At 41.4% G+C, this 10,558-nt stretch overlaps 1 pseudogene; it reads right to left on the bottom strand.

Annotated features, from left to right (window-relative positions):
* Nucleotides 1-10,140, bottom strand: LOC108997766 (annotated as a pseudogene).
* Nucleotides 10,141-10,558: the final 418 nt, after the last annotated feature.

The raw sequence follows: 10,558 nt of genomic DNA, 5'->3' as shown, positions 1-10,558 counted from the left end.
TCACAAGCAACTGCTAGGTTGTATTGAGCCAAGGGTTCTTCCAATTGCATTGGTACAAAAGGATTGAGACACTTGATCTGGACAAGTTAAATTGACATTTTTTAGTCTAATCCCTGTGCAAGGGTTTTTGGAACTACAGTCAAATTTTGTTGCAATCTAAGTTGCTGATGTTCCTCGAATGCCCCGGTATATCACATCACTTATTTTTATACCCGATACCTATCATTAGGGCAAAATAGAAAACATAAATATTAGTTCATTTCGACAATAAATCATGGAAGGAAAATGAATGGGTTAACTTATGGACCTCACTTGTTTTCATAGATGAGATGAGATGAGTTGAGATAAAAATTAAAAGTTAAATAAAATATTGTTAGAATATATTTTTTAATATTATTTTTATTTTGAGATTTGAAAAAATTGAATTATTTATTTTATTTTGTATGGAAATTTAGAAAAGTTATAATGATTAGATGAGATGAGTTGAGAAGTTCTTCAAAACAAACGAGGCATAAGTCCATCATCTTTGGTCATAAAAATCCTTTGAGAATGTTGTCTCAGAAGTATTGTTTATTGAGTCTTAGAAAACGAGGGAATGTTAAATAATTTTTTTTGGAAAATTAGTTTTGTGTTGGCATTTGTAAAAGTAAATTGGTAAAGTTGAAAATATGTTTAAACATAATTTTTTATGAATATTTTTTTGCTTTGGCATTTGTAAAAGTGATTTTGATTTTTGTGTTTAGTAATGATTGAATAAAAAGTTAAGGCTTTGTTTGGATAATTAGTTGGTGTCAACTCATTTCATTTAATCGTTATAATTTTTTCAAATTTTCAAACAAAATATAATAAACAATTCAGCTTTTTCAAATCTCAAAACAAAAATAATATTAAAAAAATAATATTATAATAATATTTTATTTAACTTTCAAATTTCAACTCATCTTAACTCACTATCCAAACCACCTAGAGTAACTTATTTTTTTTTTAAACTTGAAGATGTTTGGTTTAAAATTTTGAAAATTCTCCAATATCAAACATGTCCTAACGTTTTGTAATAAGACATCTCTATCATACTAATTAACGTATTTTTTCGTTAACTCGTTTTAAAGGATTCTCCTCTCAAACCCCCTATTTCAGGGAGCACATCCCCCTGAACCCTCTAAAAGAAGACCTACTTGACTGCCTAGAAAGCAACAAGTAGGGATGAAAGTGCTCTAACTTTGAGAGTTCGTGCCCCATACTCCACTATATTGACTTTCAAGTCGATTTACAAGTTATTAGCATAAGTGACTATTGAGACTTCAATCGACATCTTTTAGACTGTTAATTGATGGAATGTTCGTACAAGGCTAGTAATTGCATTTAGCGATTATGTCTTAGGTATCGTGCTATGAAGACAAATTCTCTCTCTCTCTCTCTCTCTCTCTCTCTCTCTATATATATATATATATAAATATGTTGACGTTGTGTTTTGCAGGCCTAGACAAATTCACGCAAACAGTACTTCGATGTGAATTATTTGGAGCCCCCGACAGTGTTCCGGTGCGGCTGTACGGTAGCATTTCGTACATCCATGGTGGTGAATAGAAAATAAGTGCAAGGAAAGTAAATAGAGATGGACACCAAGATTTATGTGGTTTAGCAATGTGCCTACGTGCATGGAGGTTTGGAGAGGGAAGTCTCTACTATAATATATCTGTTTACAATCACTCAAGGATCCTCATATCTTACTGTACAGAGAAGGTTTGAGCTCTTCCTCAATATATTTCTGTCAATTCCCCATCTCTTTCTTTATCCATTTCTATTCAATCCGTTGATCGTCCCCCTTTATGTTGTCTGGTCATCCCCTTTTATATGTTTGCCTAACCCTTTACTGTACATGCCAGCCTGTCACGAGCTGGTAGATCTCCATTGCGTGCACACTTCTCCCTCTTCTTCTGACCCTCTACCATTTTACAGCCCTAATATCCCTCTGACATTTACAGCCCTTATATCTCTTGTGTCCCTCTTTTGTCTCTTCTTTGTCCCCATTTTTGTCCCTAGTGATGGCTTGGTAGGCTGGGCCCAATTTATGGGCTATGGGCATTTTTTCCCTTCACAGAACCCCGTTAATTTTTAGCACACCTGTGGGCTAGAAATTACGAAAGTTTTTCCTTATGAGAGTTTCTGTCCTGGGTGGGCATGTTGAAGGTGAATGGATTTTTGAACTGATATCCAGCGTTAATGAGTATGCGTATGGTGCAAACGGGAGATGAACTCGACCGTGTAATGTGTGAGCGCGGAGCTCGAACGGTGCGAGAAATGGACTCGACCACGTCAAGCGCGAGCACGAAGGTCGAATGGTGTGAGAGATGGACTCAACCTCATAAAATGCGAGCGTAGAGCTCGAATGGAGCGGGAGATGGACTTTACAGCAAAAAGCATGAGCGCGAAGCTCGAATGGTGCAGGAGATGGACTCGATCGCGTAAAGCACGAGTGCAGAGCTCTGATGGTGCGGTAGATGGACTCGACCGCGTAAGTTACAAATGCGGAGCTCGAATGGAGAGGGAGATGGACTTGACCATGTAAAGCGCTAGTGCGGAGCTCGAATGCAGCGAGAGATGGACTTTATCGCGTAAAGCGCGAGCTCGGAGCTTGAATGGTGAGAGAGATGGACTCGACCGATTAAAGCGCGAGCGTGGAGATCGAATGGTGAGGGAGATGGACTCGACCGCGTGAAGTACAAGCGCGGAACTCGAATGGTGCGGGAGATGGATTTGACCTCATAAAGCCGAGCACGGAGCTCGAATGGAGTGGGAGATGGACTCGACTACGTAAAGCATGAGCGCGGAGCTCGAATGCTGTGGGAGATGGACGCGACCGCCTAAAGCGTGATCGCAGAGCTTGAATGGTGAGGGAGATGGGCTCGACCGCGTGAAGTGCGAGCGCGGAGCTCGAATGGAGCTGGAGATGGACTCGACTACGTAAAGTGCGAGTGTAGAGCTCAAATGATGTGGGAGATGGACTCGACTGCATAAAGTGTGAGCTCGGGGTCTCGAATTGTGAGGGAGATGGATTCGACCACGTGAAGCATGAGCGCAGAGCTCGAATGGTGCGAGAGATGGACTTGGCCGCGTAAAGCGAAAGTGCGGAGCTCAAATGGAGTGGGAGATGGACTCGACTGATTAAAGCGCGAGCGCGGAGCTCGAATGGTGATGGGGATGGACTCGACCGCCTAAAGCATGAGCGCGGAGCTTGAATGGTGAGGGAGATGGACTCGACCGCGTGAAGCGTAAGCGCAGAGTTCGATTGGTGCGGGAGATGGATTTGACCGCATAAGTTATGAGCGCGGAGCTCGAATGGAGAGGGAGATGGACTCGACCGCATATTCGCGCTAGCGCGGAGCTCAAATGCAGCGAGAGATGGACTCGACCGCGTAAAGCGTGAGCTTGGAGCTTGAATGGTGATGGAGATGAACTCGACCGCATGAAGCGCGAGCGCGGAGCTCGAATGGTGCGGGAGATGGACTCGACTGCGTAAAGCGCAAGCGCGGAGCTTGAATGGATTGGGTGATGGACTCGACCGATTAAAGCATGAGCGTGGAGCTCGAGTGGTGTGGGAGATAGACTAGACCGCGTGAAGCATGAGCACGGAGCTCAAATGGTGCGAGAGATGGACTCGACCACATAAAGTGTGAGCGTGGGGCTCGAATGGTGTGGGAGATGGACTCGACCACGTAGAGTGCGAGCGCATAACCCGAATGGAGCGAGAGATAGACTCGACTGCGTAAAGAGTGAGCGCGGAGCTCACGAGTGTCTAGTGACTCAGTTTTGTTGATGGAGATACTATCTCTGATGGAGATTCTATTTGATGGAGATTCTGTTTGATGTAGATTCTATCTATGATGGAGATTCTGATCGATGGAGATTCTGTTCAATGAAGATTCTATCACTGCCAAGTCATCACAAGCAATTACCTTGCATGAACCTCGGCAAGTCATTTAGACTGCGTTGAGGATATCTGTTAGCTGGTCAGAGCTCATGGCTCAGTTCCTGTGCTTTATACTTCGTGGATTGGCACTTATAGGTTGGCAGAGCCCGAGGGCCCTGCTCCCTCACCAACGTATCATTTCGCATCCTTGCACGAAGATCGGTAAGTTATTTAGATAGCATTGAGAATAGCTGTTAGTAGGTCGAAGCTCCTGGCTCAGTTCCTGTGCTTTATACTTTGTGGATTGTCACTTATAGGTTGGTAGAGCCCGAGAGCACTGCTCCCTCACCAACGCATCATTTCACATCCTTGCATGAAGCTCGGCCAGTCATTTAGACTGCGTTGAGAATAGCTGTTAGCAGGTCAGAGCTCATGGCTCATGGCTCGGTTCCTGTGCTTTATACTTCGTGGATTGACACTTATAGGTTGGCAGAGCCCGATGGCCCTACTCTCTCACCAACGCATATTTTTCGCATCCTTGCATGAAGCTCGGCAAGTCATTTAGACTACGTTGAGAATAACAATAACTATTAGTAGGTAAGAGCTCATGGCTCAGTTTCAGTGCTTTATACTTCATGGCTGATCTAGAGACTGAGCTTGTTACTGGTAGGTTGGGCGGTTCTTGACCTTTCGCTTCTGGCAATTCGTTCCAATGATAGAAATAACTTTGTTAGTAGAAACAGAATTTGCATGAACTTTGAGAGTAACGAATCTGGAGTTGTTGTTTAGTCAGGGAGAGTTTGTGCTTGCTTGCACAGCAGTGCAGAATAGTTCAATAGAGTAGAGCAGAACAGAACAACAGAGCTGAATAGGATAGCCTAGCCGAGCAGGAAAACCGAACCGAGCTGAGAAGCTGAACCGAGCAGAAAAATCCGAACCATGCATAACAAAATAGCCTAGCATATCAGAGCAAAATAGTCGAGCAGAGCAGAAAAGCCGAACCGAGCAGAAAAATTGATCCGAGCATAAAATCTGAGCTGAGCAGAAAATCTTAGCCAAGCAGAAAAATCGATCTAAGCAGAAAATCTAAGTCGAGCAGAAGAATCCGAGCCGAGCAGAAAAACTGATCCGAGCATAAAAATTGATCCAAGCATAAAATTCGAGCCAAGCAGAAAAACCTATCCGAGCAGAAAATCCGAGGTGAGCAGAATAATCGATTCGAGTAGAAAACTCGAGCTGAGCAGAAAAATTGATTCGAGTAGAAAATCCGAGCTGAGCAGAACAAAAAAGGCTCATGCAAGTTGTGCAATTTTATCAATTTTTGATTGTGCGACTGGTCTGGTTTGCCATGGGCTTCCCGTACATGGCGAACGTAGTGTATACAACTTTTTCCTAACATGATAGATGTTGTCGTGTGAGATATCTTCCAGAACATGATAGATGTTGCCATGTGATGGTTTTCGAGTAGGTGCTTAATGTGCATGGGTTTTCGAATGGTGGAACCCTTGTAGGTGGCTACCGAGTTGAGGAGTTCGTGCATGTGTAGTTCGTGCATGTGTTACTGAGCTGAGAAGCCCGCGCATGCTGATTACCGAGCTGAGAATTTCCCATGCTGAGTCTGCTGAACTGAGTTTCATACAAGTTTTGTTGCCTCCATGCATGTATTTCGGGCAAGTGGGTCTTCATGCTAGTGAGTGATGCCGAGGAGATGACTGCCACTGTCGTGGCAGATTATGCCGGTGGTCATTGTGGCTGTTGGCTGTCGCCATTGTCCACCGTGCATGGACGGAGATAATCTCGGGTGCATAAAACCGTGCACCCACATAATTTTTTTGCACGCGACCACCACAGGAGGTGGCCACTGAGGCAGTCACCTGGTTGTCGCCGTAGCTCCCATTGTGCCATGACAGTTTTTGGGCTGAGGCCCTTGTCCCATGCAGGCTGACCACATGGTCTTTTCGCCGGAGCTGCCTCCCTCTAGGTGGGGAGGATGGTTGCTGCCAGAGACTATCGGCGAGCCACTTAGTGGCCGCCAGCTGGCGTGTAGGGCTTGCGGCTGGCTGCCACAGGCTTTTCAGATGGCAGAGATTCCGCATGGAGCACCTTACTCGACCCTTGGCGACGGGGTCGAGCTGGTCGGAGACAGAAACTTCCAGCGACCTCGTAGTGGCCGTCGAAAGGTCAGGTGGCTCACGGCTGCTAGCCGTGAGCCTTATGGTCTTTGCGGGGTGATATCCCGTCCGTGCATGACCTTTGGTTTCGGTGACCACCAAAACCGTGGTAGAAAATTCTGGCGGTTAGTGTGGTGGCCCGAAGTTGTCGCTTGCGGCTCTTGGCTGCACACGGCATGGTAGGGTGCCACTCAGGTGCACAAGATGTGCACCCATTGAGTCTCCATACGTGGCACCATACATGCCATGCATGGCCTCCACATACGTGGCACTGTGCACTAGTGCCGTGTATAATATGCATAACACAGTGCTCTAGTGGGCACTGCTTGTCTAGGCGTTTAGTAATTGTGCCTAGGCACAAATCATATCCCGAGCCAGGAAATTAAGTGGCTCAATCACTCAAGGTGCAAATGCTGTGTTATCTGGGCGACGCATAATTTACTCGCCCAACCTTTAAACTAGTTAAAAAATAAAAGTAATGAAACATGGAGTACTTATCTGGAAGATGCTTCCTTCATTACTTGGAATTTATTCAGTGCACTAGAAAATCATCCTTCTTCCATCTTCATTGTGTTCCTCTTCTGTGTTATCGTAGGCTGTTCGTCATCTCTTCCTTCCATCGCTTCAGTTTGTTCTTCTTCACATCACGAGCTCTGAGACCGTGTTGTTGCCGGCATACAAAGGACACGCTGGTTATGGGACAACAGAGATCCCAAAGACGGCGCCACTGTTGACGTCGTGTTTTGCGGGCGTGGGTAAATTCACGCAGACAGTATTCTGGTGTATCTGTACGGTGGCATTTCATAAGTCCACAATGGTGAATAGAAAATAAGTGCAAGGAAAGTAAATAGAGACGAACATCAAGATTTACGTGGTTTGGCAATATGCCTACGTCCACGGGGGTTTGGGGAGGGAAGTCTCCACAATAATATATCTGTTTACAATCACTCATGAACCACATATCTCACTGTACAGAGAAGGTTGGGGCTCTTCCTCAATATATTTCTGCCGATTCCCCATCTCTTTCTTTATCCATTTCTATTCAATCCGTTGATCATCTCCCTTTATGTTGTTTGGTCATTCCCTTTTATATGTTTGCCTGACCCTTTACTGTACATGCTAGCCTACCACGAGCTGGTAGATCTCCCTTGCGTGCACACTTCTCATTCTTTTTTTGACCCTCTACCATTTTACAACTCTAATATCCCTCTTGTCTCCCTTTAATATTTACGGCCCTTATATCTCTCTTATCTCCCTCTTTTATCTCCCTCTTTTATCTCTTTCTTGTCTCCCTTTTTATCCCTAATGATGGCTTGGTGGGCTGGGCCCAGTTTATGAGTTATGGACATTTTTTCCATTCACAATATATATATAGTAACCTACTTAAGATTTCTTATTACCTGCGTAGGGCACTTGATGTTGTGGGGGATTCTGGATATTGTTCATTACAGCGACTTGAAACTGGACCCATCGGACAAATCCATTACTAGGTCTGGCCCAAGACTTTATTCTAAACCCATTTTGAGTGCCGGTAAAAATTGCCTTCTTCACTGTCAGATTTTGGACCCCTAGCTCTTTGGTGTCCTTTGCAAATGCTACAACAAGCACAATTACACAATGAAATAGAACGTTAATATTAAACAAGTGATATTTACATCTTTAAGATGTGGAAGCTTAACTCAATCTATTTAAAAAATAAGATGAAAAAAATTTAAAACCCACATAAAAAAATCATTTATTGAATTGTGGATCTAATTTTTTTTTAAAATGAGTATGCGGAACTTATACACCTGCATACTGTATCTAATATTACTCTTAACATTATAGTCTAAAACATTTTCTTTGGGCTCTATATCTATGCCTGTCATATTACTGTACGAAAGGTTCTATATATTTGAATAATTCTACTCATTATTCCTATGCCACACGTTACACAAGATTTTTTAATTTTTTACTTTTTTTTCTCACGCTAATGAGTAAAATAAATCAATTAATTTAGTAAGAATAAAAATAAAAAAAATCAAATCCCTATATATTTCTATCACCTAATGCCGTGACCAGGGCCGCATGCGACGCGTTCAATCCACAAGTCCATGGTGCCACGGCCAATGGAGATGCAATCATCCCCTGTTCTGATGCGTGAGTTGGTGATGGCAACATTTCTGGATAATTGGACGTGAACGCCATCTGTGTTGGGACTGTCTCCGGCGGCTATGATTTTGACTTTTTCAACATGCACGTTTTGGCAGCCATTAAACACAATGTGGAAGATCTGGCTGTTCAGTGAGAGCAATCCATTGATCCTAATGTTGTTAGAATTGGTAAAGCTCAATGTCTGCATTCATACACAAGAAATCATCGCCGTATATAAGCATCAATTATTGCTATCAATAATATTATAATTATCGTCTGGTATTGTAGGATCGATATATATAATCATTCATTAATTATAGAAAAATTTCAAACAAATAAATGTATTTTATAATATGTATGAGACAATACTAAATTCATCTTTACCAATTATATAGGAATATGGAAAATGATAGACACAAATCTTTTACATAAATTTTTTTACAATTTTGTTTTAATTGGAGGATATTTTTATAAAATAATATTGGAAAAATATGATTATTTTTTTAAAATTCCTCCATGTAATGAGTACAGGTATCTTAAGGCTTCTATGCCATACACTGCTTCTGTGACATAATTTAATTTGAAAGATAAATTATAAAACAAATGATCTCTTATCATAAAATGGATTGTCTGATATTATCATAACTAAGAGTTAAATAATACTAATGTTAGTACGTAATTGTGTTGTTGGTCACTGTATTAATACAATATGACACATAAATAATGGTTGCATGTGTGGATAAGAATGTATAATTATTTGTTGAACCAATTTGACAAAAAAAAATGTATATACCAAGCAATTTGTTTCGTGGCTTTTAAGTGCTTGATATATCAAGTAATTTAAGAGCGTAATTTGTTCGCGAAATATTGGTTAACAAAATTGCGAGTCTAGAACAATTGCTAATATATTTCTATACGAGAAATGCTATTTATCATTTCCACACCATATATAGACTTATTACTTGTCATTTTTACCCTTTTAATTAAACAAACATATTTATACATTAATATATGTGTATTTAAATATAATAACAAAAATAAAAAATTAAATGTTAATATGTGGTGCAGAAGATGACAGGTAAAATTTTTCATTTTCATATATGTGCTACGTACATAAATAGAAAAATGCTAATTGTATTTGAGAAAAATTTACAAAAAACTTATTTGTTTATATTACAGATATGTTGAAAATTATGAAATTTGAATTTTAAAATTAAACTGAAAAAATGAGTTTTGTACGTAAAATTGTAAATACATGTACTATGTAGCACTACTCACTTAAATAACTTAAAAAAAATAATTTCAATGCTAATTGTCCTTAATCACCTTGAAATATTGCCAAAAAACAAAAACATCAAGAGAGGTGATTAATTCAAACTCAAGAAATTAAATCAGAAAACAAAAAAACAAAAAATAATAAAGTAGAGGGATAAATCTATGAATGTAAGAGTGGCATTTCAAAAAAAAAAAAAAAAAAGAATGTATAAGTAGGTACCGTGGCTCCGCTAGGACAGTTGTTGCTGGCAGCTAATTTGCAAGCCCACAAAGATTGTCCTTTGGCATCGAGGGCTCCTCCGACAATGGAAACGTGGCTAACGCCTTCAAAGCTGAGCCAATTTTTAGCCGGAGCCACAAGTGTTCCCTCAGTCGGGAATTAAAGTGATATCGGAGCTTTTGCAGTCACCTTTGAAGGCCAAAGAGCCAAGCACATATCTTCCCTTCGGCACCTTAATGGCAGTAGAACACGTTGAGGCGCCGGCTGCAGCCCATGCATTAAGGAATGCTGGTGTGGAGTCCCTTATGCCATTTGCTTTTAGCTCCAAAGCTTATTACATTATAAACCCTAACTGCATTTGAGGAGTAGTAGTGGGTGAAGACACAGAGAACGAAGAAAATAATGTAAAGCAGACTTGAAAGTTTGGCCATATTGATTTGCTGAGGGAAAGAGAGAGAGGTGATGATGTGTTCACGTACAGCATGCAGCTCATGCAAAACACAATACAGAGCAACGCAATAAAGACGTTTCCACAGCAGGCAACAAAGACGTTTCCACAGCAGAGCAAACCCACGAGGACTCACGAGCACCACCCAGAATATTCACCTCTGCAGCAAATCATCCGTTGTAGTGCTACCTTTTTACGTACCTCTGTGCACTGACAATGTACGTGCCCCAGTGCACACACCTGCCAATTCTGTTATACAGAATATTCCTTGTAAACTTCTTGTATAAAACAGAGGCTCTGCCTCATTGTAAAGTCGCAGAGAAAACATATGTAAGTGGCTGTTTTAGCATGGTATCAGAGCGTTTTTCGGACTAATCGTCCACCATGACTAAATCCTCAAA

This window comes from Juglans regia, chromosome 8, assembly GCF_001411555.2.
Source record: "Juglans regia cultivar Chandler chromosome 8, Walnut 2.0, whole genome shotgun sequence".
Classification (NCBI taxonomy): Eukaryota; Viridiplantae; Streptophyta; class Magnoliopsida; order Fagales; family Juglandaceae; genus Juglans; species Juglans regia.
Note: the sequence above shows the minus strand (reverse complement) of the source record. Positions and strands in the feature narration are given on the sequence as shown.